This window comes from Ambystoma mexicanum, chromosome 6q (assembly GCF_040938575.1).
Source record: "Ambystoma mexicanum isolate Mex_15411 chromosome 6q, UKY_AmexF1_1, whole genome shotgun sequence".
NCBI classification, from domain to species: Eukaryota; Metazoa; Chordata; class Amphibia; order Caudata; family Ambystomatidae; genus Ambystoma; species Ambystoma mexicanum.
In genome coordinates, this window is record NC_090937.1 from 1,568,913,028 (window position 1) to 1,568,937,137 (window position 24,110).

The 24,110-nt window shown below is 44.9% G+C and overlaps 1 protein-coding gene across 9 annotated transcripts in view; it reads left to right on the forward strand.

Moving 5' to 3' along the window:
- DYSF (dysferlin) overlaps positions 1-24,110 on the forward strand; it is a 1,254,081-nt gene that overhangs the window by 133,199 nt on the left and 1,096,772 nt on the right. The gene's annotated exons all lie outside the window — the stretch shown is intronic.

The window sequence follows — 24,110 nt, forward strand, 5'->3', positions numbered from 1 at the left end:
TGTGCAGCGCTCCCAGCAGACGCAGCCCTTGTCCCGCGGGGAACTGGGGGCTGAGGGAGGCTCTTATAGCGGTTGAGTGAATAGATGAACACGAACGAATAACTGAACGGGGACTGCATGGGTGGGTGCCTCAGTCTCTTAGTGCATGGATGAATGAGTGGGCGAATGCCTTAATACACACTTGCACGAAATCGCTGGTGAGGACGGGTGAATGGGTGAATAGCTGAACGAGTAAAGGCTGAATGGGCGAATAGTTGAATGGGTGAATAGCTGAATGGGTGAATACCTGAACGAGTAAAGGGTGAATGGGTGAATAGCTGAATGGGTGAATAGCTGAACGAGTAAAGGATGAATGGGTGAATAGCTGAACGAGTAACGGGTGAATGGGTGAATGGCTGAACGGAACGAGTAAAGGGTGAATGGGTGAATGGATGAATGGCTGAACGAGTAAAGGGTGAATGGGTGAACGAGTAAAGGGCCAATGGGCGAATGGGTGAATGGCTGAACGAGTAAAGGGTGAATGGGTGAATAGCTGAATGGGCGAATAGCTGAATGGGTGAATAGCTGAACGAGTAAAGGGTGAATGGGTGAATAGCTGAATGGGTGAATAGCTGAACAAGTAAAGGATGAATGGGTGAATAGCTGAACGAGTAACGGGTGAATGGGTGAACGGCTGAACGAGTAAAGGGTGAATGGGTGAATGGATGAATGGCTGAACGAGTAAAGGGTGAATGGGTGAACGAGTAAAGAGTCAATGGGTGAATGGGTGAATGGCTGAACGAGTAAAGGGTGAATGGGTGAATGGATGAATGGCTGAACGAGTAAAGGGTGAATGGGTGAACGAGTAAAGGGCCAATGGGTGAATGGGTGAATGGCTGAACGAGTAAGGGTGAATGGTTGAATAGCTGAAGGAACAGCACGTGCATCGATGAACCTAACCTTTGAGTTCATTGGCGGAGGTGCACACTTTGCAATGGTTTAATGAATTAATTGTGGAGCTTTTTCACTGCGCCGAATCACCGCCGCTGGGGTCCCAAAGTGCCTGTCCTTAATGACTCGATGATTGCATATATCAGTGGTGAAAGATTGAATTGATTAGTGTGTGTGTCCATAGATGAATGAATGGGCGAATTAATGAACAGCTGGCGCTACACGTGCATGGATCCTCAAGTGAATGGCGCAATGATTGAGTGCCTGGATGAATGAACTAATGAAAGGATGAGTATGACAATGAATACACTGGAGGGTCAGCGAAGGATGATGCCCTTGCATGCATGGGTGACTGTATGAGTACCTACTGGGCGAACGGGTGGGTGAATTGTGCTATGAGCGCACGTGTTAACGGGCGAAAGAATGAATGCATGGATGGAGCTTTGCGCTAGTGGATGAGCAATGGAATTTATTTATGTACTGCAAAAACAAGTATTTCAAATGTAACCTTATTCTTAAGTTCAAGCGCCCAGATGGCCGAGGGTTACGTGCGCTATATAAATGTAATACATAAATAAATATGTCTGCATTGCGGTAGAAGCGCGTAGATGGAGTGAAGGGGGTGTGTGACAGCAGAGCTAAGCTCACACATGTATATGTCTTACGCCTTTGTCCCCCCTCACCCCTCCCCATTGTGGTTCTTTGCATAGACACATGTATTTTTATAGCGCTGTTTCTGCAGGGTGTCCTTTCCTAGCACCCCAAATAACATACGTTGCTGCTGGGTGGCGCTTGTTGCCTAGGGATGGATATAGGCTTGGGATGGAACACGGGGTCTGCAAGTTCCTCGCGCACCTTTCAATAGAGCCTCGAAACCAAGGGTGGGGTCTTCGCGACGCTAGCACACTAAACGTGATACATTGGAAGATTTCCACTAAGTGAACTCGCCGCCCCGGACGTCTGCTGCGCTCGGGGCGCGCGGGGGGTACACCTTTCGGTCAGGGCTGTTTGTGAAGCCGAAACAGCATCTCTGGGTGGTTGTGTCCCCCACGCCCCACCCCCTGTTTTTAGAGCCCCTTCCTCCCGCGCTCAGGAATCCCCGGACTTCAGCGCAGCAGCTGCGGATCCTCTGGTTTGTGGTAATTGCTGTTGCCCATATATAGTCTACGCCTGCAGGGCGCAGAGCTCCCAGCCCCGCGGTGAGCAGGGACTGACTCACGGCCAGGCCTCATTGTCTTCCTTCCCGCGAGCATCCTGCAGGCCTTCTCTCTATTCCCAGAGGAGACGCCGTAGTATTGCGCTCCACGTGTTTCCTCGTGGGCCTCGGGGCGCTATGTTTCACCGACAGTGATCGACGAATACGGCTTGTTTATATAGGCCCGCCACACATTTACATTTCTGCTGGAAATGGTAGAATGATAGAGAGCATTCGATGTATTGCTGGCCAAGGGGTACTCCTTGCATCTAGCTCAGAAAAGTGAAAGGCTGGGTTAGGCATTTTGTGGTTCGTACCTGGGACTGGCAGCTTCTGGGCAGGTGTCTGTGGTGAGTTAATTACCAGGATTGCCACCCCAATCAAGGCGTCGGATAGAGCACGAGTTTGCATCCTCACTCCTGTGCAACATTCCACTTTTTCAACAAGCACTCAGGTAGGGACTGCTCCAGCAAGCATGTATACAGGTATAGTGCAGTGGCTAAGCACGCTGCAAAGGAACTGCTTCTTGGCGCTACAGCGGAAGAGTGAATCGTCGGACATTCGACTGAAAGAGACACGATCGTTAGGTTAAAGGTTTTTATATCGCAAACTCTTGCCACATGCGCGGTTTCTGGTCGCTGTGGCGGATCTGTAAAGCAAGGGGGCAGGTCGGTAAGTTAGCGGGACTGAGCGGACGAATGTGCTGTGATGTGCTGTTGGCAGCTTCAGTTCGGTTAGCAGCGTTCACTGAGCGCAGGTGGGTTTTTCAGTTGGTGGCCGGCACGTTCTGTTGGGCGCGGGTATGTGTGCTTTTGGTACCCAGAGCGCTTCATGCTGTGATATGTCAGGGGGGCATGGCTTATAGACCCCTGCCTTCAGCTTTTGCAATCTATGCAGGGTCGGACTAGGGCATAACATTGTCTCGGGCACCAATGAAAAAGTGGCCCACAATTGCAAATGGCAAATCATTCGTTTTGTGACAGACTGTATGAGTAGTACCCAAGAGGGAGGTTTTTGATCAAATATGATGCGAATTGTGCATTATTCAATTCAGCAACAATGGACCTACCTACTCGCGCACACTGACGTAACTCATCAAACTGGCCCACATTGCCAAAAAAGTGGCTCACTTTGATTAAAAACAACGGGCCCACACTAGCATTTTGCGTTTTTGGTTCAGCATTGCCATGAAGGCCAGTCCTAGCCTGTCTAGGGGCAGGGCACGTGGTGTCGCCTTTAACCAGATAAATGCAGACCTACACATCCCAGAATGCAATGCGGGAAAGACAGGACTGGCTGCGCTACTTACTCGTCACATTGCACAACTTGAGATGCGAGGTGTGAGATCATATGAAAAGATGTGCGGCCAATGGCCTGCCAGGGCACACGTGACCCGAAGCTGGGCGGGGTGCACAGATGCTGGGCACTCCATGAGCGAGGCGCATGGTAAGAGGCTCGCCTGCTCTCATAGCTGCAATATAAGATCAGTTGGTGGTGAGTGGTGACAGAGCGATAGAGTGCATTCGCCTATCATAATTAAAGTGTTAACAAATGCAGCGCCTTGACGGTCACACAATGCAACTTTAAGGCGCAATCTAGTGCAAAGATGCTATTCCGGCTCTCTTTACACAACAACCTGCAACAATAAGGGTTACACAATTTTACTTGGATTTGGGCTGGTTGGGTTTTGTGGCCTAGTGTGACTTTTTTCACTGGGTAGACGGGCCTGTGCAGTTATGTTATGTTATATGTGCTTGTATTGCGCCGGCAGCCCGCAGTCATCACTGGAAATAATCAGTCATGGACGTCATTTGGGGGTCGCAGCTGTAACCCCAGAGGTCTCCCTTGCTACCCCTAAAAAGAAAGAAAACATATTTTCTTTTTAAAATGTACGCTCCTGGGCTGTGGCCAGCGCCATGTGGCTCTCTGTTTCTGGAGTGGCTGGCTTTCTTGTTCAGGCCTCACCCCTTAACTGCCAGGCTATTATGCCAGTCTATGCAAAAAGGACGAGCAAACTCATCCTTGGCGCTTAAGGGAACAGGAGTTCCACAAGTGTAACATTCTGAGCAGAGACCCTAAATAAGAAAGAATAGGAATAACACATAGTTTGTCTTTCTGTCATTCTATACAATCATTTCTAGACTCATTAAAGGTTTATTTCAGGCACACTCCAGGGGGTGAGTCACTGATTTAGTCTGTTCTTAAACATCTCAACTCAGCCTTTCATCCTTCTGGGGTCGATAAATGAGTACCAGCACAGGTTGGGTGATATTGTTTGTATATTTGTCCTATATAAAGAGTGTACGCATAAGTAGTATATAATAACACATCATTATCATTTGGCCTTGGACGTCTGAATGCATTCACAGTAATTTGGTAATATGGGCCTATACACACTGATATTAACGATACATATGGTTATTCATTGCTGTATGAAATGTCACTTTGCCCCCAGTAGAGATCCTGCAATGAAATACCAAGACAACACACATCTAGTTTCAGTGACATGCTTTTATAAATCACTGTTTGTGCAGGGTTTCTGTCTCCTCTCCTGCTGGACTCAGATCTAGTGAAGTGTTAGCACACATCTTGCAAAATTAGCAAGTGCTGCTAACTTCAAAGTTTGATGGTGATCATTTTCACCTCAGCCATTATTGTGGGGTTTGTTTGTTTGTTTATTAATTTGTAATGCGCACCAGACCCAGAGGTAGCAGGGCACAGCAATAAGAATATGCGAGGCTTACAATGTTACAGAAATATACAATTTAGAATGTTACAGAAATATACAGTTTAGAATGTCGCAGGAATATACATTTTTGCAAGATGGAGTGCAAATATATGAAAAAGGTAGGAGTAATAATCATAGATAGTTTTTTATGGGGATGTATGTTGCTACAACCTCTTCTCTTGGCGACCTTAAATTAATTCTTCAGGCTTTTCAGCCGTGTCGCATCCGTGTGGCCAAAGTTGGAGGAACCAATCCCTACCTCCTTAGTTAGAAAACAGATCAAAGTGGTCTGCCACTCAAGGATTGCGCCACACATAAGTTTTTTCCTTTATTCTTGGTTTACACGTGTTTCGGCTGCTGAAGAGCCTTTCTCAAAACAAATAGGGCAATAGCAAAACACTCATATTCCGTCTTATTGCAATAGTCCCGGGTAAATCCCTTGAGTGATTCAGATTCCTCGCGTCGGCTTTGCACAATAGTGTTAGAATAGGTGCGAGATAATTTACAATAGTTGTTAGAAGACATATACAAATTGTGGGCAAAGTTGTAGATGTAAGGTTGTGTATAGTACTTGAATTGACTAATGTGAAGGTGGCAAAGGTTATTGGAATTAAGGTGTTTGATGAAATTCCTTCTGAAGTGTAAGTAGGGTTGGTCCACTCTCAGATTGTGTTGTAAGGAGTTCCAGAGTGTGGCAGCTTTCACAGCAAAGCTATTGCCACCAATTGTGGAGAGTTTGAATCTTGGAACTATCAGGCAATTGGAACTTTCTGTTTATTTTATCCCTCAGGTAGATAAGGGCAGCATTGCTAAGAGCTTTATGGGTCAGGGAGATCATTTTTAGTTGGATTTTATTGTCAGTGGAAAGCCAATTATGTTGGCGTCTAATGGCAGAGATGTGCTCTCTTTTATTTATGCCGAGCGCAGCTCTTAGTGCATTGTTTTGTAAAATGTGTAGTCTTTGGGTGATAGTTTTGTTTGCCCTGCTGTAAAGAGCATTACAATAATCATGTCTGGAGAGTATTAGTGCTCTCGCCAAGATCATGCAGATATTGTTGAATAAGAAAGGCTTGCCTGCTCTTATTAATTTACAAGTGTAAGCCGTGGTAGATGCTAGTGAATTAACCTGTTTAATAAATGACATTGTAGAGTCAAGATAAAATCCAAGAGTTTTTACATCCCTGAATACTTTGATGATATTGCCGTCTATGTTGAACGAAGAGTATTCCAGGCAAAGTTTGTTGATGTTGGCGTGCGTACCCAAGATGATTAGCTCTGTCTTATCAACATTCAGGCATAGGCCATGAGATGCCATCCATGCCTGAATGATGAGGTACACCCTATTCACCAACTCCCTGTCCTTGCCAGAAAGCGGGAGGAGAATCTGAGTATCTTCTGCATGGTTGGTGTAGGTGATACCCAGGGGTTTGGTGAAAATGTTGTATAAAGTAGGGGAGGCACAAGAGCCCTGGGGGACTCCGCATGTGATGGGTGTAGGGTCTGCCGCTGCTGAATGGGAGAAAACTCTCATCGTTCTCTCGCTCAGAAAGGATTCTATCCATCTGATAGCTTCAGTAGAGAAATTAGCTGCTGAATCCAGATATTTGCATAGGACCTTGTGGTCCACAAGATCAAATGCAGCTGAGAGATCTAGTAGAAGGAGGAGTGCTGTCCTACCCTTATCTCTCAGCTCATCTATTTGGGTCTTTAGGTCGATGAGGGCTGTTTATGTCCCGTGTAGGGGACGGAAACCTGATTGTCTAGCACCTAGTAGTTTGTACAGTTCGAGATGTTTCTGAATCTGGGTGTAAGCCATTTCTATTGATGATACTTTATCCAGTATCATCAATAGAAATGGTACCGTGGTAATAGGTCGGTAATTAGTAGGGATAAGCGGATCTAGTGACTGTTTCTTGAGGAGCGGGTGCACCCAAGATTGTTTTAAATTGGCGGGAATAATACCTGGGGAGAATGAAGCTTTTATAAGTTTGGAGAGAAATGGTGATAGGTCTGTGGCAGCGTCTTTAATTATCTGTGCTGGGCAGATATCGCCTTTGCAATTGGATGGCTTAAGTGAGATGATGATTTTCTCTACCTCCAGGGTGGTAGTTTTGGTGAATGAGAATTTATTTGTCTGGGTGTTGTGTGTGGAGTTGGGCAGTGGCATGGGCAGGTTCGGAAGATTTAAGGAGTCTTTTTTTAGTTGGATTTTCTTTTGTAAGGTATTTATTTTATTTGCTAGTGCATGTTGGATATCTGTGCACCAGGTCTGGCAATAGGTGACTCAAGTTCTTTCAATATGGAGAAAAGTTCCAACATGCTTGAGTTAGAGTTGGCAATACGGTCATTGTAGGAGTTCCATTTTGCTAGGCAGATTTCATTTTTATACTGCTGGTAGATGGAGGTTAGGTTGACTTTGTTCACATTAGTTGGGCATAACTTCCAGGCAGATTCTCATTTTTTCTTGATAAGTCGCAAGGCCTTGAGTTCAGGTGTAAACCATTTATTTAAATGGGCTTTGGGTTTGCTTGTACGAAGTTTCAGTGGGGCAATTTTGTCCATAGTATCAAGCATGATTTTATTGTATTTATGGACTAGAGTAATGGGGTCTAGGTTGTCTGGCAGTGCGTTTAAGGTTGGGAGGATAGCTGGTATGATTTTTTCCATTGTTATGTTTTTCTTGCTTCTAGTTAGGCATGCAGGTGCTAGTGGCACGACTGTAGTAGATGGTTTAGTAGTTAGTAGGTTAAAGGACTTGGTTGGTGGGGGACAGGCCAAAGCTGTTTACAGTGATGGAAGAAGTAGGGAATCCTAAAGCATAATTCTTCAAAGATAGTAATGTGCCAGAAATGAGTGGCACTTGGAAGGGAGAATGGAGAACTTTGAGTGCGAACGGACGAGTGGGAGAAGAGGTTGAGAAGGAAGTTGGAGAGTAGCTGCTGGTGGGGCTTATAAAGATTTTTACTTGTCAGAAAATAAATATCTGTTAAAGTACCCTGACTGAGCTGTGGATACTTCATATTTGGCGAAGAGGCGCCCTGCCAGCCCTGGTTTCCTACCCATCCCGTTACTGCCGCCATTCTACTGATATTGACGCTATCCTATAATAGATCCGTGCAAGTCACTAAGGTAACCCCTGCACTGCTGGTGACGTGACTTTATAAACAAAAATATTTACAAAAGGGCCCAAATAGCAGATATGACACGACTTGCAGGCTTGCACAGAGCGTAGAACCTCTGCCAAACCTTAGAGGAAAGGACCCTCTAACATCACCAACAGCATTGCCCAGCAACACATAAACAAGGAGAAGGAACACTCATATACCACGGCCTGCAACCACATCAACTAAGGAAGTAGGAATTACCCTGCTGTGGCAAGAGCAAAAAGAAAAAGAAAGGGAGGCGATCCCAACAAATAGATATATTCATTAAAAAAAGAGGGTGTTTTAAGCACAAAACAACAAAAATGGGGTTGATAAAAAATAAATACATAATACTTCAGAACATCGCATTGGCAGGGGAAAAAGCACAGGAGACACAAGAGAAGGCTCAGTTCAGGAACCAAAATGCTCCTAAATATATCCCCTCCAATGACATTCCTCATTTCCTCTGGTAAATCACGTGTCCCTTGGAAGCGCTGGAAAAAGGAATTTGAACATTACGCAGGTGCAGTGTGCGGCACAAATTATGGAGTGGAAATGAAGAAATGCCTACTCATGCCTTGCTTGGGCACTGATGGTCAAGATAAGTTTTATGAGCTTCCTGACATTTCCCCAGAAGAATCAGAAGACTTAAATGAATATGAAAAGTGCATTGCCAAGATGGACAAACAATATGAGACCAAAGCCAGCAGTCTCTTGGAGGGACACAAAGAGATGAAGAGTCGGTGGAACAGTCTATTACAGCACCGAGGGGCCCCGCAAGAAACTTCAATTTTGGACAGCAAACCGATGAAAGGCTCACGGATCAGTTTATGCTTGAGTGCAGCGACAGCAAGATTAGAGGACATCTATGGGTCAGAGGTGACCATCCACTTGAGGAGGTCCTAAGAACAGCCAAAGAAGTCGAGCATGTGCAAACCATAGAAAAGAATTCCCTACAATATCAGGCAGTGGAAGAAAAGGAGTCAAAGCTACTGAATCCATCTCTCCGATATCCAGTCGTCAATGAAAGACAAACCTAGCAGTCAAGAACTACATACGGCCTGGGAATCCAGGAAACAGACAAATGAACCTGCGAGGGACGACACCTGCACAGAATCAGTGTTTAAGATGCAACTTGCCCGGTCACTCTGCAAATAGTCCCTCTTGAGCTGCTCTTGCAGCAAAGTGTGCCAGGTGCAAGAGAAAGGGCCACCTAGCCAAGTGCTGCAGACCCCAAACAATCAATTTCGTCGAGAGCATGTACAACTGTGCCAAGGAGGCTGTGTTCACAGCAGGGACGTCATTTCACCAAAATGCCAGGGGTAGCGGAAGTGACATCACACAACCCTAGACCCTTGATGACCGCACCCCAAAGTGATATTGTGGGAAGTGATGGAACACGACCTTTCACCCCTTGACAAAACATGAAGTGTCATCACATAGCATTGTACACTATGAAAAATATGGTTACGATATCGCTATAATGTGATGTACATTTCATACAAGAATGGATCGCCATATGATTCGTTAAGATCAGTGTGTATAGGCCCATATTACCAAATTACTGTGAATGCAAGCAGATGTCCATGACCAAATGATAATGATGTGTTATTGTATAGCACTTACGCTTAAGCGCTTTATATAGAAAAAAATACACCCAATATCACACTACCTGTGTTGGTACTCATTAATCGACCTCACAAGGATGAAAGGCTGCGTTGAGGTGTTTAAGAACAGACTAAATCAGTGACTCACCCCCTGAAGTGTGCCTGAAAACCTTCAATGAGTCTAGCAATTATTGTATAGAATTCCAGAAAGACACATTATTTGCTATTCCTATTCTTTCTTATTTAGGGTCAGTGCTGAAAGCGGTAGACTTGTCACACTCCTGTTCATTTTTTCTTCTTTTTTTTAAGAGGCCTGAACAAGAAAGCTAGCCACTACAGAAGTAAAGAGCCACATGGTGGCGGAAAAAGCCCAGGAGCTTGCAATACAAAAAAATAAAAAATAAAAAAAGACACTTTTTAAAAAAACACATTTTTAGGGGTAGCAAGAGAGACCACAGAGGTAGCCAGGGAGACCTCAGAGGTTGCAGTTGCGACCTTGCGTGACCCCTAAATGACGTGCCTGGTTCACAGTAAGCGAGGAAGAAGAAGACTTAGCTGGACTTAGAGATAATGTAAAGATAAATAGGAAAGATGTGGAGATGATGATCGATTCAGGGGTGAAATATACTCTCCTTCCAAAAAAATATTTAAATGCTGGTTCTTTGGAGAGAATCTGCTGGAAGTGGACATTTAGCCAGTAGGATATGGAGGTGCGAAGGTAGGAATAGTAGGATGGTTTGTGGCCAATTTCGAGTTCAAAGCAAGGGTTGCCTCCGGCAAGATATATGTTACAGAAAAAGGAACAGATCCTTTGTTGAGTTGACTCCAATAGAAAAAGCTAGACAACAAACATGACCCCAATGCAAATGAGACAGTCATGTACTATTATGACAACAAACTAAATAGTTTATTCAACAAACAAGTAGGATTTTTCGATGGATTTCTGCACCAAACCAGAATACGCTAAGGTCACAAGCCATACCACACAGTCAGAACATTCCAATGTCCACTAGAGAAAAAGTGAAAGAATAATTGTGCAAACTAGAGGCATATGGGATCATCAAGAGAAGTGAAGCATCTAAGTGGGTATCCCCTTTAGTCATAGTAGTGAAACCAAATGGAAAGTTAAGACTCTGTGTAGAATGTCGGTCTCTCAACAAGTGCATAGTCCAATATCATCATCCCTACCCAATAGTCCAAGATCATCATCTCTACCCAATATTGCAAAAAGCCTATCAACATTAGGAGACACTAAAGATTTCTCTTCATTGGACCTCCCCTCTACTTATCACCAGACAAGGCTTCACTCACGTTCGAAGGAACAACAGCATTTATCACACCTGAAGGACTTTTTCAATTTGTTTGCCTCCCTTTTGGCCTGGTCTCTGCTGCATCAGTCTTCCAAAGAATCATGTATGAAATCTTCAAGAATGAACTAAGTATGATATGCTCTCAGCACGACATATTGGTGTTTCATAACAACCAAACTAATCATGACAGGAGGATGGCCAGAGTAATGAAATTATTGGTGGAGAAAGGTCTCATCTTAAGTGAATAAACATGCAAGTTCAATCAAAATAAAATAGATTACCATAGGCACACAATATCTGCTCATTGGGTCGTCCCAAAACAAGATTTTCTCACCAACATCAAAACAATACCATACCCTAATGAAAAAGACACATTTTGCTAGTTTTTAGGCATGGAGGAATATTATTCCAAATGTATTACTCATTTCACAGACAAAACAGTTACCATGAGGCTATTGCTAGAAGACCGACCCAAATATGAATGGAATGCAGAATGTGCAAGAGAGTTCATCACAATTGATGATACCTTGAATCAAACACCATCACTTAAGAATTTCAAGGTGGGAAGACAAACAATCAAATCCACGGATGCAAGAAACAAAGGGTTGCATGCCAGCATAATGCAAGTGGTATGCAACATGGAGTCCATCATCACTTTTACATCCAGGCTACGCTAAGGGGCAGAACAAAACTATTTGACCACCGAGAAAGAACTCCTCACAGTAAAATGGTCAGTAGATAAATTCAACACATTTCTATGGGGATCAAAATTCATAATCTGCACAGACCACAAAGCACTAAGAGAGACACTAAATACACAAGGCTTGGATAGAGCTTTTTCAAGAATAAGAAGATGGGCGATGACACTCTAAGAATATGCTTCTGATGTAGAATATACCCACAGACTGTTTATCATGATTGGTGACACATGGTGGAGATGATTCTCAGGATGATGAAGATGAAGAAGAAGACTGTATACAGAACGTTGAACAAATGATGGTTTCAAAAGATAAATGGGATGCATGCTTGAAAGAAGATGAAGTGCAGAGGAGAGTGATACGTGAGATGGCAGAGAAATGGTCTGTGTCAAAGGGCTGTGTAGAAGGAACACAATTGGAAGGCATTTGCCCCATTAGGGATGAGTCGCAAGTGGTTTGGGAGTGTGTCATGAGAAGTGGCAGGGTGATACCTCCGCATGGACTAAGGCAGAAGCTTATACAACTGTCCTGTGAAGGTCATCAAGGTATCACTAAAACCAAACAGCGTGTCCGGTCAGAATATTGGTGGTCTGGTTGCGATTTGGAGATTGAAAAGGTGGTGAGAAACTGTATTTCACGTGAATTAAGTGAGAAGGGCCTCAAGTCAAGGGAAAGCCCAATGACACAAACGTCCATTCCCTGTATGCCTTGGGAGAGAGTTGGCATGGATATAGTTGGGCCAATTCACCGTCGAGGAATACCCTGTTTCTGAATTATGTTGATAGACACTGTCTCTAAGTGGTTGAGGTAATAATAACTAAGAATAGAGCGATAAGAGAAGTAATAGATTTAATTGAGCAAATATTTAAACAGAAAGGATAACCATAGGAAATCCTCACTGATAACGGGGTACAATTCAAGAGAGATACAAAGGTTTCTTCAAGACAACGACATTACGCATATGTTCAAGTCAATTTACCACCCCTAAACGAACGGGGTTAAAGAAAGATGTAATCGAGTGATAAAGGATTGTGAGCGTAGTGCAACAATAAGGATTAGAAAAGGGTGGCTATGGACAGGATAACAGCTCATAGATTCACCACTCAACACTGCAGGATATCCCCATTTGAAATGAGCTGGGGAAGAAAACCGAACAGTAAAATGTGTCGACCATGGTTAGGAAGAGCAAAATGGGTCTGAGAGGAAGTGAAGAGAACCTAGAACCACATCACAGAGAAACAAACCACAATAAAAGGAGATATGATGAGAGGAAAGCAGTAAAAGAGAGAACGATAAGGGACGCCAAGCTTGTGAAGGTGAAGCTACTGTATGCCCTGCAGAGGGACCCTATGAAGTGGTTGCTAACCCAGCTGGTAATTGAAACATTTCATAGAGCTATCAGAACAGAAGATGGTAGAACACAGAATGGGAATAGATTGGTTAAAGTAGGGAAAATATTCTAGAGAATAGAAGTAATGAGGTCTGAACCCACAGTGATGAGGTGTGAAGGAATGTCAGGACGTCCTAGTCATCTCTGAAATTATATTGTTTATGGATGAAAGGGAGGTGTGTGATATGCCAGCAATGAGTGCAACTTGGAATGGAGAAGGGAGAACGTTGAGTGCGAACGGATTAGAGAGAGGCGATTGAGATTGAAGATGGAGAGTAGCTGTTGGTGGGGCTTATAAAGGCTCTTACTTGTTAGAAAATAAATACCTTTTAAAGTAAACTACCTTGACACAGCTGTGGATACTTCAGATGGCTCGACAGGTTGGGTGACTGTTCCTGAGATGTTTAGACGTGCCTGCAAATGCGTGAGATTGTTGTCCTGCTTCTGACCAATCACTTGCATTGAGAATCTAGACCGCTCACTCTGCTTCTCCCGCGTGATCCTTGTACTCCCGGTCATCTTCTTCTTCACAATACCAGTTTTAAGAAATGCACGATACTTTGTACTATCTGATCTTTTAATCTTGGTATGCGTATTAAGTTGGCTGATGGAACAGATTGGCTCTATCTAGAGAGGGGGAAGGAGAATGTAGGGTTGGAAAATGGGTTGAGTAGGTGCTTTAGCACCATGAATTTTCTTATGTGCTAGATGGAATTGCCAATAATGATCTGAGACCCAAATAACCGGAAAGGTTCAAAGACTCAAGGAATATGGCAAAGTATTACTTTATTGTCAGCTCAAATAAAGCAGGGAAATCTGGCAAACAACAAACTGTAGTCCACGCACTCACACTTACATTTTTATTACAAAAGGCTTTATACCTCAATGTACGTCATCCTTGATGTCATCCTACGGGGAAAACTGTACAACCTATTGAAGGGATGTATTGGTTAATGGAACATATGTACCAATATATCATAGAAGTATTAGTAATATCACTGTATGCCCCTCATCCAATAGGCACACCTTGAACCACCTCTAAATATACGTATAATACAGATTATAGCAGAAAAACAGCAGCGGGCTGGCCTGTACAACATTGCATACCATGTTACTACATCGAACCTCTGATTCGTTAGCATACTCTCCCATCCATGGACTTTCGGCTTGTTAGCAGCATGTAAGCAAAATGAAACTGAGGTGCAGAGAGCAATGTCAGACAACTACCCACTTGCCCAATTAGTCCATTATCTCTCATCGTTCTGGCCCCAACCCAAGGGTTCTTCTTTATAGGATGTTTTTCCAAGGATCTTCTGACTCTGCAGCCCTGGACTGTCTCTGAGGTAGCTTGATTGGTTTCAACACAAGTCCAACGGCCATCTTTTTCTCATGGCCGCCTTAGCCATGTTATGTTTTCTCCTGCAGCAAGGTTATATATGTCTCATATGATTTCTTCGTATTCAATTACATATTTCTCTTATCACTCCAGTTACATCTTTATCCTTTAAGTATTTCATATCGTTTCAGTGCGTCTTCGTGTCTTTCTTTCATGACGTCACTCTGCGCTTGTCCGATTTCACTTATAGCTCTTCGATGTCCAATGGTGTGTGCAGACATCCTTCCACCCTTTCAGTGCGGGGCCACATTTGATACGGTTGTCTGAATGTATATCGTCTCTCATACACTTGATGCGGTATTGGGACAAAACTCAAAGGCCCTCATTACGACCCTGGCGCTAAGGGGTCTGCGCCAGCGTTAGCTGCGCCGACCCCTTACCGCCAACTACGAGTTCCCATAGCGCCATGGTCATTTTTCCGCCCGCTTTTTGCGGGCGTAAAAATCCATGGCGCTATGGGACCTCGGTGTTAATTACGCCACCGTAGTGTACGGTGGCGTAATTAACACCTTCCCCACTCCCATTGAGCCCTATGGGGCCGAAATGGGAATGGGGAAGGGTAAATGGGTCAATGGGGACTTACCGCCCCGCCGACCTCGGAATGGGGCGGTAAGTCCGCCATCCGCCATGGCGTAAAGGGACTTTGCGCCATGGCGGAAAAGTCCGCCGATGGCGGTAAAAATCCGCCAGGGTCCTAATGAGGGCCAAAGTCTTACAAAGGGCTTTTCTCCTGCTACTCCAATATGATGGGGGTGAGGGGGCGGGAGCTAGGGAGGACATTACCATCAGCATCTCTACTCTTAGTGTACTGAAGCGGGGCATACCGCATTCTCAGATGACGGTTGTCCCCAATCCTAAAAAAGGTATTCCTTCCCCATATGATCCTCCTTCAGCGCACCACCCCCTGGGGGACTATTGTACTGTGGGGGTACCGCTCTGGCCCCATGAGAAAGGTCTCCCCCTAGGGCAGAAGGGACAATATCCTCAGATTCGTCACATAGCAGAGTTCCAATGTTTTGGTTGATGCAGGAGAATGCTGCTCCACCAAATGTCCACTTTGAGTATTGTTTAGGTTTAAAGCGAATGTTGTTGCTGGACCTTAGTGTTCAGTTCAGTTTGGATTGTAAATTTAATTTTTTCTTTATGAATTCTGCTGCTTGGCAGTGGGTTTCTCTATGTGTTAGGCATACTGTTTGAAAGAAAATGTGTTTTTTGACCGGTAGCCAATGTAGGGTTCTCAGTACTGATGTGATGTGTTCTCTCTTAGTGAGTCTGAGGAGTAGTCGTGTTGCTGCATTTGTATTTGCAGTAGCCTTTTGGTAAGGTAGTCTGGCATTCCCAGACAGATGCTGTTTGCATAGTCTATTCTTGATATGACTAGAGAAATGACAGCAAGTGTTCTATGTGGGAAGGTGAAAAATTGAAGTATCGGCTTGATTGTGTGTAGGTGGAAGAAGCTCTTCATTACTATTGCGTTGACTTGCGATTCGAGTGTTAAGTCGTTGTCCACTAACATTCAGAGATTTTGCACCACTTTGGATGGTTTGGGTTCAGTAGACGTTAGAATGTGGTATTGGTTCGATGGGTCATTGGGCGTGATCATGATTTCAGTTTTGTACGGGTTGAGCTTAAGGCTATTGGTGCTCATCCAATGGTTTATTTCTGTGGCCGTTGATAATGGTTGGTTCTTGTTCTCCACTGGTGTTGATTTTGTAGATGATTTGTGTGTCATCTGCATAATTGTAGCAAGTGAGAGCGTGTCTTTTGATGAGGTTGATGAGAGGGGTCATGTAGACCTTGAATATCAGTGGTGAGAGGGATGAGTCTTGTGGAGCTCTGCAAGTTGTTGTGGCGGGTGGTGAGTTGAAAGGGGTTAGCCATGTTGTTTCCATTGTTTCTGCCATGAAGGATTTTAGCCAAAGTAACTCTGTGCAGTTTCTATACTTTTGAGTCTTTTGATGAGTGCACCATTGCTAGAGCCAATGTCGGTACCAAACTTGATTACTGCAACGCCCTCTTCTTGGGCACTTGTGCTAAAAACCGTCACAAACTACAAGTGATACAGAACAACGCCCTGAGAGCTGCGTTAAGTATCCCCAAAAGGGAACACATATCCAAAGCAAGAAAAGACGCACACTGGCTTCCAGTCAAAGAGCGCATTCTCTTCAAGACACTGGCAATTACACACAAATGCCTCTCACTTAATGCTCCTCGCTACCTCTCCGAAAGGATTACCCCTGGCACATCCTCCAGACCCACCAGATTTCACCTCACCAATCAGATCTACGTCCCCTCTTTTAAAAGAGCCAAAGCGGGTGGCACCAGCTTCCATCACTTAGCACCAAAAAATTGGAACGCCCTCCCCCAGCCCTGAGAAATGAAAAATCATACACTGTGTTCAGAAAAATGCTCAAAACTAGACTGTTTAATTAAGTATTCTGCACAACTGCCTGAACTGTTACCAAACCAAGCCACTGTCCCACTGTAACCTTGTAAGGAACCTGTAAGCTTGCATGCACATATGTAACTTTTTATGCAACTAAAGAACGTAAGCAACAAGCCTTCTGTAACAAGCGCTACGATGCCCAAGGGCCGCCAGGTGCTATAGAAAATCAAATAAATAAATAAAAATGGTGGACTCTGTCAAAGGCTGCTGATAGATCAAGTAGTATTAGTTCTGATTTGATATTGGAGTCTGTATGGGTTTTTAGGTCAAAACCTATCATTAATAATGCTGTTACCGTTCCTCTCATTGGTCTGAAGCCGACTTGTTCCTGGTCTAGTATCCAATTGTTTTCTATGTGTTCCAGGATTTGTTTGTAAACGTAGTTTACCAGGAGTTTCGCCGGGTATGGAATGTTGGAAATTGGTTGGTAGTTGGTTAGGTGTTCAGTGTTTCCGCATGGGTCTTTAAGAAGTGGCTTGATGTGTGCTGATTTCAAGGCTTGTGGTATATTTCCTGTTGCGTGTGAGTGGTTGAAGAGGCTGAGCAAATATTCTGCAGGTGTTTTTCTGAATGACGATAGCCTTGTATATGTCTGGTGGGCAGGGTCTGCTGAAGAGTTAGGGGGTTGTTGGTGTTTTTGGGCATGTTCTTAATGACTTGCTGGATGTTTGTGATTCTGTTTTTGAAGTGTTCTGAAAGGTCATTGCATAGTTTTTGTGAGGACGTGGGTGTGTTGTTGCATGCTGTTGGGTTTCTTAGCTCATTGAAGATGTTGGACATCTCTTCCTGGGTGTTGCTTGAGTTTTTGATCCGTTCATTGTAGTGTTTCTCTTTTGCTTCGATTATTTCAGCTTTGTATAGTTGGATTAATCTTGGGTAGTTTTTCCTCCATTCTTGGTCCAGTTTCCTGTTAGTTTTCTTCAGTGCTCTGAGGTGGGGTATGAACCATCTCGCCATTGTTTTCTTTAGTGAGGGAATTAATGTTCCTTCTGGTGCAATGTCATGTAGTGTTTTTGTGATCCATTTTTGTATTGTCTCAGTTCTTTCTTCAATGTTGGATGAGTCTAAGATGGCGAGTGATGGTTTTGTGACTTTCAGTCTGGAGTTTATGTCAGCAATGTTTATGAATTTCCAGTTTCCTTTCTGAATTGGAGGAATTTATGAGAGGTTGGCGAGTATTTGCTATGGTGGGTGTATCTCAAAGGGTATTATGAGGTGGTCACTCCAGAGGATTTGCATTGGAGGTGCAGTTGTGACCAGGTTTTTTTTGCCAAAGATTGCATCTAGGGCGTGACCTGCTGTCTGTGTCACTCCCTTCAATTCACCAATTGTTGTAGATGCATCATTGCTAGCTGATTTGTTAGAGTTTCTAGGCGAGTCAAGGTTTTCTTCTTCGAACCAGATGTTGAAATCTCCAATATTATCAGGTGATCATGTTTTATGGCGATGTTGATGATGGCGTCCACAAGTGTGTCCATGAAGTAGGGTTGTATGTCAGTGGTCTGTAGATCAGTAGGAATAATAGCTTTGTTTGGTGGTCTAAGGGTAAGTGAAGAAAGAGTGGTTCGCAGTTTGGGATGTTTAGTGGTGGTGTTGTTGTCATCTAAAGCTGGTCTTGTATGCAACGGGGAGACCTCCTGCTCTTTTTCCTTGTCAAATTGTTTCCTTCTCGAGTTTCAATTTGAAGTTACTGGGTAGGGAATCGTGTGCTATTACCTTGAAGTTTTGAGTTAACCAGGTTTTGATGAGGAATCGGATGTCTGTCCCTGCATCGCTTAGAAGTTTGTATATCTCTGTTGTGTGTTTTGACATTGATCTGTCGTTCACTAGGTTGCAGTGTATCTTTTTGTTTTCTGGATTTTGTTTGCCCTTTTACAATGGCGTTGGTGATTGAGTTGATATTGATTTGTTTTTCCATCAGATTGTGCCTTCCGTTTTGTTGTTTCTATTTCTTCATTGAGTAGGTCAAGAAGGTTGCATTGTGGGTTGATATTTTCTTCGGGGTCGTCTGTCTGCTCACATTGATGAATCTTTGTGTCTGGCCAAAATCTTTTGACAAATGGTGTGTTGAGGTTGTTTTGTTCAGTTGTGCTTCTGTGGATTTCACGTCTGTCTGTTGTGTATCTGGCAAGCCTCCTTACATGCTTACAATGCTTGTGGTTGGTTGGTTGTGCAAATGGGTGGTAGGTTGATAGCTAGCACAATAAGTAGAGGTATTTTGGTCTTCAGCAAAGGGGCTCTCTTCTAGTGGGTGGTTAGGTGTGCTATTTAAGCAATATGCTCCGAGCAGCGGGGGCATCACTGACTCAGGTAATGCCCCGGCCCCATAGTTACGAAGGCCCTGGGGCATTACCAAAGTCGGTAATGCCCCAGCCACGAGGGGCATATAGTTATTAGTACCCCGGCCAGCAATATCTGCACTAAAAGTATTTTCTTCTGTCCCGAAATGCTGCAGGGTTTTGAGACAGAAAAAAAGAAAACACCCAAGAAAATGGCTGCCGGGAAAGGGTAAACGGAGTCTGTTTTCCCTTTCCATGGTGGCCATCGGGAGCAGACAAGCTGGGAACAGATGTTTTCCGAGCGCGTCCATTCCCGAAAGAGGACAGGAAAGAAGGTAAGTGGGGTTGGGAGGGCGGAAGGGATGGAGGAACAAAAATAAAAAATAAACGACCTCGGTCCCCGGTGGGGGATGATAGCAGCCTCCAGCCTTGTGGAGGTTCGGAGCGGGGATGTCCCCGCTTCGAGCCTCCAGGTGGCTGGAGGCTGCCATCGCCTCCACCGGGGACAAAGGAGCAAGAAGGTAAGTGGGGTGGGGAGGGCAGGTAGGTGGGACGAAAGGGGAAGGGGAAAAAAAAGCCTTAACTGAGTCCCCGGTGGGGGGCAAAGGGAGCCTCTCAGCCGTGGGAAGGCTTGGAGCAGGGATGGCCCTGCTTTGAACATCCTGATTGGCTGAGGGGCTGCAACGCCCCCCGCCAGGGACAATGGCGGTGGAATCCTGACCGAGGGATTCCTGGCTGGGTAATGCCTCGGCAAGGCCCAATCAGAATGGCTCTTTCATTCTGATTGTGCCCTTGCCGGGTACTAATACTTGGTAATGGTTGGCTCACAGGTGTGGTGGTTTGAGATGGTTGACCTTGTTCCATTTGGTTTGTTCTGTTTTGGTTATTTCTTGTGCTTTGGTCTTTCCTAGTATGATGCATTTTTGTGAAGTGGGCTTGTTGCTTGGGGCTGGGTTTCTTGTTTGATTCTGTTTTTTTCAATCATGTTTGTTGTTTGTGTTTTTCCTGGTTGGTTGTCTGTCTGGCTTCACATTTATTTTCTCTTAGTTTGGGCTGTGTTTATTTGTGCTATTCCAGCATGGAGTGGAGGTGTTGCAGGTGTAGTGCACAGGATTATATTTTAGGGCAGGCTATCCCAGTGGTCGAGCAGTCCCAGGAGCTAGACCATTTCAGACATAAAACTTTCCCTTTGGATAAGCCTTATCCCATGGGCTAACCATATATCTAGTCTAAACCATGTGCAGGGGCAAACCTTATCCTTTTTGCGGGGCCTATCCCAGGGGCAGGGCCAATGCCAGGTTTGGGATTTATCCCAGGGGAGGATCTATCCAAGGGGCAGAACTACCACAGAAGCTGTGCTACCCCCGCGGCTGAGCAAACCCAGCTGCTGAGCAAACCCAGCTGCTGAGCTATTGCAGGGGCTGAGCTATCCCAGGGGCTGAGCTATCCTAGGGGCTGAGCTATCCTAGGGGCTGAGCTATCCCTGGGGCAGAACGATCCCAGGGGCTGAACTATCCCTGCGGCTGAGCTATCCTAGGGGCTGAGCTATCCCTAGGGGCAGGGCTATTCCAGGAGCCGTGCTAATCCAGAGGCCAAACTATTCCAGTGGCAAAACTATCGCGGGGCAGAACTATCCCACAGTAGAACTATCCCAGGTGAAAACTACCTTAGGTGAAAAATAATCCAGGAGCTTGTTTTCTGGTTTGGTTTCCTGTGGTGTAGGGCTCTTAGTGCTAGAAGCTTGTGATGTGCAGGTCTGCCAATGGCAGGATCGCTGAGTGGTAAATCCTTACTGTGTTAGGGCCTCCTGGTTTGACAAATGGCTCAATGTGGCTTTAGCTTCCAGATGGTTTGGGCCCACTTTGTTAGGGCCTTGTAGTGGCATTTGGTTCACAGCGGTGAAAGCCTCTCTGTGGTGGGTGTATCTCAGTCAGAGTATCTCATGGTGCCTGGGAACCCCATGAGACACTCCGACATTAAGACACTCCTACCATTGTGACGCGTGGGAAACCCAGCTTCACAGTGGTAGGGATCGAGGCGGGCAGTTGCAAGTTGCCAGAAGTAGCAGTGGGAGGTTCAGAGTTTTAGAGTCCAAAAGGCTGAGTGGTAGAGTGGCGAGGTTCAGAGGTGGTGAACTGTAAAAAGTGGTCCAATCTCAGTGGCGAAATTTTATGTGGCCATGCCCCACCGTGGCCCAATAAAGAGTGAGTCTAACCTCACCACGACAGAATTCTAAGAGGCTGAGCCCACTGCAACAGAATTTTAAGAGACCGAGCCATCAGAGTGGCAGAATTTAAGCGAGGCAAGGTGCAAGATTGGAAAAACCCTTAAGGGCAAAATTCAAGGTGAGGTGACTCAAAACAGCCAAGTTCAGAGTGACAGGATCTTACATTAGCAAAATTGACAGTCAAAACTCACAGTAATAAATATAAAAGTGAGAGGGACTCATCACAACCATGGCCGTGTCCCGGCAGTAAATCTGCTGGTATAGCGCCAACGCAAATAGCGTTACCGCAACTTGGTCCCGGCGCTATTAGTGCCGGATCCCGAGCTGTGGTAAGGCTGTTACTCCCCGATTTTCAAAGAGTCCATAGGACTTTATGGGGCAGTAACAGTGCTATTACCGCTGGCGGTATTAGCGCAGCAGTAATAGTACCGCAAACGGGCTGAAAGTGGAGGGTTGTACCTCCAGTAAAAAGCTGGCAGTAAACCTTGTACTTTCTGCTCAAACTCTGGGTTGGGTAGAGTGGTAATATGGCAGTAATAGCGTTACCGCCGCATTCACCCAACCCCTGATGAGGAGTCTTGTAGTGGCAAAATAAAGTTAGGGAGCTCACAGCAGTTGAGTTCAGAATGACAAATCTATCCGTGGCAAGATTTAAGTCAACAAATCTTGGCTACAAACGACAAGGGGGCAGAGTCTCACTGTGGCAGAATTCAGAGTAGCCGTCACACAGTGACAAAATAAGAGAAGGTTCATAGCAGCTAACTTCAGAGTGACAGCATCTGGAAGTGTCTAGTTCAAAGTGACAGAGGCACCCAGTGGTAAAAATCAGAGTCTGGAAGGTTCCACGGTGGTAAAGTTCAGGTTAAGAGATTCCCGCAGTGACACGACTCACAGTTAGAGTACTTACAGCAGCCAGGTTCAAAGTGACAGAATCTCACAGTGCAAAACACTCACCGAAAACCCACAGAAACAGAATTCAGAGAGATGGCATCTCACACTGGTAAAGTTCACCAGTCAAAGCCCACACCAACATAATTCCAAGTGAGTCACACTGTGACAAGTGGCAACGTAAGAAGCTCACAGAAGCCATGTTCAAAGCCACAGAATCTTACCATGGACGTCATTTAGGGGTCACCAGAGGTCGCAAATGCGACCCCTGAATTCTCACTTGCTACCCCTGTGGTCTCCCTTGCTACCTCTAAAAGAAATCTAAAAAAACCTGTTTTTTTTTTCTTTTTTACATTGATTGTCATGGGCTGTGGCCCGCATTATGTGGCTCTTTGTTTCTGGAGTGGATGGTTTTCTGATAGATAAAGCCGGTAAGATAGCTCAGTGGGTTGAGCGCTGGCTGCTGCAATGTGTGTGTGAGCTGCAGTTTGCAGGTTCGACTCGGAGCAAGGTCTATTCAGCCTTTCATCCTGCTGAGGTTGATAAATGAGTACCAACACAGGTTCGGTGATATTGTATATATATTTGTTCTATAAGAAGCGCTTAAGCGTAAGTGCTATATAATAACACATCATTACTGTTTGGCCATGGACGTCTGCTTGCATTCACAGTGATTTGGCAATATGAGCCTATACGCGCTGATATTAACAATACATATGGTAATCCATTCTTGTATGAAATGTATATCACTCTATAGTGATATACACTTTTTTGTAGTGTACTCAGAAACATTGTCATGTGATGCCACTTTCTATCGAGGGGTGAAAGGTCGTCTTCCAACGCTTCCCATGTTTTTACTTCGGGGTGGGGTCAAATGGCACAACTTCCTGTGATGTCATCAGAGGTCAAGGGTCATGTGATGTCACTTCCGCTACCCCTAGCATTTTGGTGAAATGACATCCCTGAATCTTACAGTGGTAACTTCAAAATTAGAAAAATTACAGCAATAAAGTTCAAAGTGACCACATCTCACAGTTGCTAAATTCTAAGTTAGAAAATTCACGGTAGCAGATTCTCACCATGGTTACTGTTCAGAGCTAGGAAGCTCACAGCAGCCAGGTTATAAATGTTTTAGTGATATTTATCGTTAAACCGGCTTATAAGCACAGCCAGGTAAGGGCACATGGCAATGTAGCAGTTTTTTACCCAGTATCCCAGTGTTGCCATTTGGAGAAGCCAGGAGTAGAACCCACTTTCGCTGGACCCACTTTCCTCTGTTTACCCACTTGTTCATGCACTCGTAACTCTATATGTTAAGATATGCGAAATAACATGAACCTTAATATAGGTTGCTATAGGGCGCCTGGTAAAGCGCCCAGCGTTACCCTATTGATGTGTAGGTTTCTTCTGGCTGTGCCATTTTCATGAAGATATTTATAATAATGTGTATATTTATAGATCACACTTTACCAATAGACCTCCTGTTCTTATTACTTCCCAACACAATGATAACGAGTTTATGGCTCTCGGAAGGATGAAAGGTGGAGTCGCCCCATTCCAACACGTAATCTGCTCCTTGTAACCCACTGAGCTGTCTGACCAGCTGCCTCTTGTCTTTGCAAGAATGGCTGCAATTACACAGGAATGTTCCTTGGAGCCCAGACTAGCTGCATATAAACAAACCTCCATGCCTTAGCTGTGCGCTCCTTTGGTTGCCTCCCGTGCTAGAGCAGGACGCACCTGCCAGGCTGAACTTCCAACGTGCACTCGTTTGCTGACGGTGTCACACGCACACACTTGTCACAAGCTGATCCTTATTGTGCTGCACTTCTCTCGCTACTTTCGTGGACTTGTGGCTTTAGTTGTGAGCACT